At 59.3% G+C, this 7,000-nt stretch overlaps 1 pseudogene; it reads right to left on the bottom strand.

The window, feature by feature from the left end:
- Nucleotides 1-2,025: 2,025 nt before the first annotated feature.
- LOC102121338 (uncharacterized) lies at nucleotides 2,026-4,836 on the bottom strand (annotated as a pseudogene).
- Between the last annotated feature and the right edge of the window lie 2,164 nt (nucleotides 4,837-7,000).

Below are 7,000 nucleotides of genomic sequence, written 5' to 3'. Positions count from 1 at the left end.
AGCCCCCGACCCATCTCGAAATCAGAGATCCTCCCAACACGCGGAGCTGTCCGCCGCCTGGAAGGGCTCTGACGGGGTTCGGGTGGAGGGGAAATTGGGCCCCGGCCCATTTTTTGATGAGAAGAGGGCTTCTCGGATCCAAACTCATTTCATGACAAGAGCCGCGTCCATCAGGCACTTCAGCAACTTGTTCAAAATGTTTCCTGGGACGACCGTCCGGGGACACCGCCAAGCTCTGGGGGGCTTTGGGGCAAGTCTGGGAGGAGGGCGTCATTACTTGCTCTGTGAAATGGTGGTCAGGCTCAGGTCAGACCAGGGGTCTGGGCCTTGACCTCTTTCCATCTTACTTTGACACCTTTGAGACCCTTCTCCTCCTGCTTGGATGTCCAAGCCAGTAGCGAGCTTGAGTCCCAACTACTGTGTCTTGGTGGGTCGCAAATGCTGATTTTTTTTTTTTTTTGAGACAGAGTCTTGCTCTGTCGCCCAGGCTGGATTGCAGTGGCGTGATCTCGGCTCACTGCAATCTCTGCCTCCCGGGTTCAAGCAATTCTCCTGCCTCAGCCTCCCGAGTAGCTGGGAATACAGGTACGCACCACTACGCCCAGCTAATTTTTGTATTTTTAGTAGAGATGGGGTTTCACCATGGTGGCCAGGCTGGCCTCGAAATTCTGACCTCAGGTGATCTGCGTGCCTTGGCCTCTCAAAGTGCTGGGATTACAGGCATGAGCCACCGTGCCTGGCCGCAAATGCTGAATTTTAAAGAAACAATGACACGCCCCACCCGAGATGCCTATGCCTGTGAATATGGGAGTGTGGCCCGGGAATCTCGTTGCCTGGGAATACTCACGGAGTTAGATGCAGAATATGCCACCGGGACCTGAAAGAAATCCTGCTGCTTAGGAAAGAGAGAAAAGACTGTTTTGCTTCAGGCAGATGCTGTTTCATTTTGTCTACAAGCCCCGATGACAAATCCAACTCAAGGTTGAGATGATCCACCGAATAAGCAGTGACCTTTTCAGGGCATCTGATTATTTTGGGAAATTTCTGGGTCAAATCCTCTTTCAGTGAAATGCAAATATCTCAGGTGTGCAATCACTCTGGTTGATTATTTTTCTCCCCTTTTTAGCACAGAGTGAAAGCTCAGTCTTTGGGATACGCAGTCCCAAGTTTCTGAACCAGGGTGCCGAGTCTCCCACCCACCACTCCAGCACCTCCCAGAGCAGCTCCTTCGTCCTCCAAGTCCCCAGGGTGTCCCCTCTGCAGCCGATCTCTCCCACTCCATCAGCCCTTGGCCATCCTGATCTGTTATCCATCCCTATGGTTTAGCCTTTTCCAGAATGGCCCGTGAGTTGGAATCCTACAGTGGTCGACTGTTAGGCCTGGCTTCTTTCCCTCAGCGAAATGCGTCTAAGATTCACCCACATTGCTACGGGCGTCAGGGTTTTGCTCCCTTTTCTCACTGAGTGGTGTTTTGTTCGAAGGGCGGATGCCCCCTTCCTCCCCTAATCCCACGTCGAAGGTTTTCTTGGTGGCCCCCGGCTACGAGTGATGATGAATCAAGCTGTGAACGTGGCACGCGGGTTTTACGTGGATGCCAGTTTTCAAATCACTGGGGTCAATCTCCGAGACTCTTCTGGGATGTGTGGTACGAGTCCACTGAGCTTCATGAGCAGCCGCCCAACGGGCTTCCAAAGTGGCTGTGCCCTGTCCCATTCCCACCTGGCAGGGACGAGGGTCCCTGGGGCTCCACATCCTCCCGGTGCTCGGTGTTGCCAGTGTTGCTTGGGAAGGCTCCTGAGCCCCCTCATCCTGCTGTCCTCTTGTGGGTCCCTACCCTGGTCCCCAGAGGCACACAGAGCACTTTCCACCATTCCGCATGATTTTGTTTGCTGCTGTCCATCTCCTTGGGAGCCGCCTGGATTCTGGCCCCATGTGTCCCAGCCAGGCACAGGGCTTGGAGCCCAAGAGGCACTGAGTCCACGGTGCTGCATGCCTCCTGGGCCAGGAGAGCGCTTGGCCAGTCTGTCACTCTTCCAGGGTGACTCCTGCCTCTGCTCTGGGGAAGCCCCCATGCCTCTGGATCACCCCATCTTCCCAGGGACCCTCCAACCTCCACATCTGGTGGAAGTTCCCAGGGGACCTCTTGCCCTTGTTCTTCATGACCTGCAGGGCAGGGTCAAGAGGAGGAAGCAGCCTCCAGACAGACTGAAGACGCGCTGCCCCACACGGCTGTCATCCACAGTCCATGCTTCTGGAAGGAAGGAAGGAAGAAAGGAAGGAAGGAAAGAAGGAAGAAAGGAAGGAAGGAAGGCAGGCAGGTGGGAAGGCAGGCTTCCTTCTGCAGAAAGCTCCTTCTTTGGCCTGTTTTCCAACAAGCCAAAGGGTCACCAGGAGGGTCGCTGGAGCCCAGCTCACCTGCGGTGCCGGCGTCACCGTCTGTGCCCAGGACGTGCATCTGATCCTCCATCTGGAGGCCTGGGCTCCCGACATGGCCTGGCCTGTTTGTCCGGCTCTGGCTGAGTGTGGAAGTGTGGTACCTGGCATTTTCCCAGGTTCTCAGCCTTCACTTTCTCGACATTCAGCAAGAGTGACCACACTTGGCCCCACATCTGCAGACGGATTCCCTTGTAGACCCCGACAGACAGCTATGGACAGAGGAACGCTCCAGTGAGACATGGGGTGACCCTGGGGAGGACAGGACCCTGAGGATTCCGGATATCTCCAGCCTTTGGCTCCTCAGTTCCTTGGGAGAGGTGGGGTCTACCTAGGACTGGGTCTCTCCTCCCATGATTCAAAGAATGAAGAAGCACTCAGGGTCATGAACTCTGATCTTTTTATTTTTATTTATTTATTTTTTTGAGATCAAGTCTCACTTTTCACCCAGGCTGGAGTGCGGTGGCACGATCTCGGCTCACTGCAACCTCCGCCTCCTGAGTTTAAGTGGGTCTCCTACCTCAGCCTTTTGAGTAGCTGGGATTACAGGAGCCTGCTACCACAGCCGGCTTAGTTTTGTATTTTTAGTATAGACGGGGTTTCACCATGTTGGCCAGGCTGGTCTTGAACCCCTGACCTCGGGGGATCCGCCCGTCTTGGCCTCCCAAAGTGCTGGGATTACAGGCGTGAGCTACTACGCCTGGTCATGAACTCTGATCTTGACCTATTCCTTCCTTCGGGTCACCAGGGGGTGTCCCTACCCCTGAGCTAGGACTGACCCAGGCCCTGGCATCAGACTCTCTCCTGGCAAGATGAGGTTTGCAGGGAAGAACAGGAAAGCTGGTGTCCCAGTGTGGTGTCCATCCTCTGAGAGGCTGGCAGTGCCAGGACACAGTCATGGGAGCCCGTCCCCCTGACTCTGTAGAAAGTGGTCACGGGGCCCTTCCCTCCCCATGTCACCTCCTTGCCACTCCTATATCACTGCCAGTCGAGAAGCACCTGGAACCATTTTTCTCTGTCTCTCATCTCCTGACGTCTTCTCTGTCAAACAAGATGAAGTTAGCGGAGCTGCCGGGATGCCCCTTGGATGCTGGGTCCTGGGCTCCAGGGCCCCGACAGGATCAAACTGGAAGGAGCCAGGAAAGGGCCCGCCCTGGGGAACTGAGACCCTCTGACTGAATGGGCCCCGGTGTCCTGGCCTCATGACTTGGGACATGCCGTCCTCAGGCCACAGGCACCCCGGGCGTTGGTGGGGTTCCAACATCCAGGTGGGGTCTTGGCACAAGTGGGCAGTGACTGCTCAGCCACGACTGTGGTTCTCAGTTTGGGGTTTGGTCAAACCACCACGGGGACAGAGTCTTGAAGTCAGGTCCCGCAGGAACTGCCACCCCTCCCAGGGACAGCCTGTCACTCCCACTCATCACCGCCTGGGTCCACGGGCTGCTGACCACCCACCGAGTCTCCCTGTCCCTGGACCAGCCTCTCACACGGCAGGGTCAGGCTCTTACCTTTACTTCCAGGGCACTGATGGGTAGCAGCTACGTCTCACTGTAAGGCAATCCAGGCAGAGCTGAGGACCTCTGCCGGGCTGGGAGCTGTCCTCCTCCTCCCCTCGTGGGCCCCAGGGAAGAACCAGCCGTGTCCCCCACCCCCGCCCCAGGTCTCAGTCCAGGGGACGCACAGGGAAGGGAGGACGGGTGCTTCCCTGCCAGCTGGTGCCTGGGAGGGGTTGGGGCCTGGGAGAAGAGGGAACGTAGGGCCCACCCAATGGGGGCTGCTTGGGGCTTGTGGAGGGCGAGGCTTGGGTTGCACGACGGGGCTGCCCCTCCTGGGCTAGGCAGCATCCTCTGCAGGAGCTGAGAAAGTCCAGGCCTGAGGCGGGATGGGTGTGACCCAGGGTGGGTGGTCAGGCCCCAACAGCAGTTCCCGAAGGAGTGACCACATCACTGGTCCGAGGCCTGCTCAGGGCACGGAGGGTGCACCTGGGCCCTGTCCCACTTGACGCCCGCAAGGGCTCTTGTGGGGCCTGACTTTCCAGTGTACACCTGCCTCTCCCTGCACCCCGGCTGCAGACTCTGCCTGTTCCTTGACTTTGCCCGTCCTGTCCAGCCCAGAGACTGTCTTTGTGGACAGCCTGGCCCTTCTTCCACCCTCATTTGTCAGAACCCTTGAGCGAGGGCCCTGGATCCATCCACACGCCCGCCTCGACCGCTCTCTCACTGGGCTGCTAAGTGCCGTGGGGGAGATGCCAGAGGTGACGAGGGTGAGTGAGGGCTCCACAGGCGGCCGGGATGGCCCCACAGCCCCGTCTCCAGCCTCAGCTGGCTCTTGGGGCTATCATCCATCCATCGGTCCTTGCCCTCCTCTGAGCCACTGTGGCAGCCACACACTAGGCCCCTGGCTGTTCCCCCGCCGTCCTGCCTGCCCCGACTCGGCCTTCCTGATCCTCCCTCAGCCTTTGTGCTGATGGATCCAGCGGGGAGCCAGGGTCTCCGGAGGGCCATGCAGAGCCCTGGGGACTGACCGAGCCCCCTCTGCTAAGGAGTCCCAGGTGAGCCGCTACCCCCGGCCCCACCATGTGTTGTTCACCCCAGGCCATCAGCTCCATCCTAGGCTGGCTCCATTCAGGTGCGTCCCAGAAGTGGCACTTCCCGTGGGATCGTCCCCACCCAGCCTCCCCCAGGCTCCTCCCTCTCTCTATCCTGTGACCCCTGAGGGGCAGGCTCCAGGCTGGGCTCCCCTTCCCAGGACCCAGGCCCCCTCTCAGCACCAAGGCAGGTTGCCTTCAGCTGCAAGCTCATCCCTAGCCTCACCCTGACATGCCCTGGCTGACACCCTGCCCGTCTTCCCCTCCGCCCTCCCAGGGCCACAGCCCTCACTGTTCCCCATGCCCCTCCCCATAGGGTGGCTCAGTTGGGCCCCCTGAGTCCTCAGAGACCTGCTGGACAACTGCCCACAGGCTGGGCCAGGCACCCCCATGCCCTGTGGCCACACCTGTGGGTCTCCCTGGGGCAGAGCCCAAGGGGACAGGGCCAGACCCTCAGGTTGCCCTCTACTCTCATACTGTCTTTGAGACCGTTCTGCTGAGAACGTTTCCATCCCCACCTGCTCCCCCAAGATCCCTAGATGAGCCTCGCAGCTCTGGCCTGCCGCCCACCACCGGCAGGGTAGCCAGCTGGAGTTCCTACACCGGGAAGGAGGCTGGACCAAGCCGGGAAGATGTGTCCTGCCTCGAGAGACTTTTCTAAAAACAACATTTATCCCCTGAGGTGAGTTTGGTGGTGGTCGGGCAGCAGGGACAGAGGACTCACTGCATAATCCTGAGGCAATCGGTCACTTTGTAAGCTTTCCACATCCTTGGGCCCTGTCAGCGTCCCTGGGACCCAGAGGGGTCCAGAGTGAGGGGGTTGAGGTGAAGGGCTGTGGAGGTGCAAACGCATGGGCAACCCGCTCCCGCCCTGCTTCCCAGGGGAGCCCAGGACCCTCCTACCAGGGCACAGTGGGAGAGACGAGGCCCCGCCTCCCTCAAGGGAGCAGCCCGACCTGTACCTGCTCACGCTGGGCGATGATGCCGCTGCTCCTGCGCAAGTAGAGTAGCTGCGTCTTCCTCCATGTCCATCCTGCGAGACAACATCGCCCAAAGGCTACGCTGCACCTGACCGCTTCAGAGAACACCTGGACCGCTCCTGGGGGCTCTGAGACCCTGCCGGCCGGCTGAGCCCCATGCCACCACTGCCCTGGGTGAAAAGGGGCCAGACCCAGTGGCCCCACGCCTGCTGGGGTCTCTGGAGTCTCTGCCCCTGAACAGAGGTGGACTCCTTCCTGAGGACTTGAGAACAGGGGGACCTGGACACAAGGGCCTGCTGTCGCCAATCGCCCCGAGACAGGCACACACAGAATGAACTGCATCCACCTGCCGAGGGTGAGGGGCCCCTGATGTGCTATCCTGGACACCTGGAGGCAGACTGGGGTCAGGGACCAGAGAGCTCCATATGCTCCCCCTCCCAGATCACTCAGGGACCACCAAGAGGCCCACTTTCCTATAGGGAACAAGACACCTTGTGACTGCTCCATGTCACCCCCATCTCCACTCCCTCTGGTCAGTGAAGCTGCGTCAAGAGTAATACCAGCCAAACAGGAGGGTGCTTGGTTTGGGCCAAAGCAGCCTATGTGCTCACGGAGATGCCTCAGCTGGAGGGATCGTGGATCCCACAATTCTCAGCTGTCATTACAGGAAGGGGCCTTGTGTTTCCGGGTCACCAAGAAAGAATGAGAGAACTCTGGGGACTTGGTTCTGGAGAACCCCAGAGGGACCCCTCCCATGAACAGTCAGGGCAAAGAAAGGGTGAGGCCTCTAGGGGACCAGAGAGAGAAAAGGCCACGTGGGGAAGAGCCCCAGACCCGGCGATCTCAGACCTACCTTAGAGCGCAGACTTGGACGGAGGACCACCCTCCACCCCACCCACAGGGGCTCCGTCATGAGGGCTCTTCCAGGGCGAGGCTCAGCCCCACTGGGGTCAGAAACCCCAGGCAGACGTGCAGTCCAGAACAGGGAGGTCACAGAGGT

This window comes from Macaca fascicularis, chromosome 19 (genome assembly GCF_037993035.2).
Source record: "Macaca fascicularis isolate 582-1 chromosome 19, T2T-MFA8v1.1".
Taxonomy (NCBI): Eukaryota; Metazoa; Chordata; class Mammalia; order Primates; family Cercopithecidae; genus Macaca; species Macaca fascicularis.
Note: the sequence above shows the minus strand (reverse complement) of the source record. Positions and strands in the feature narration are given on the sequence as shown.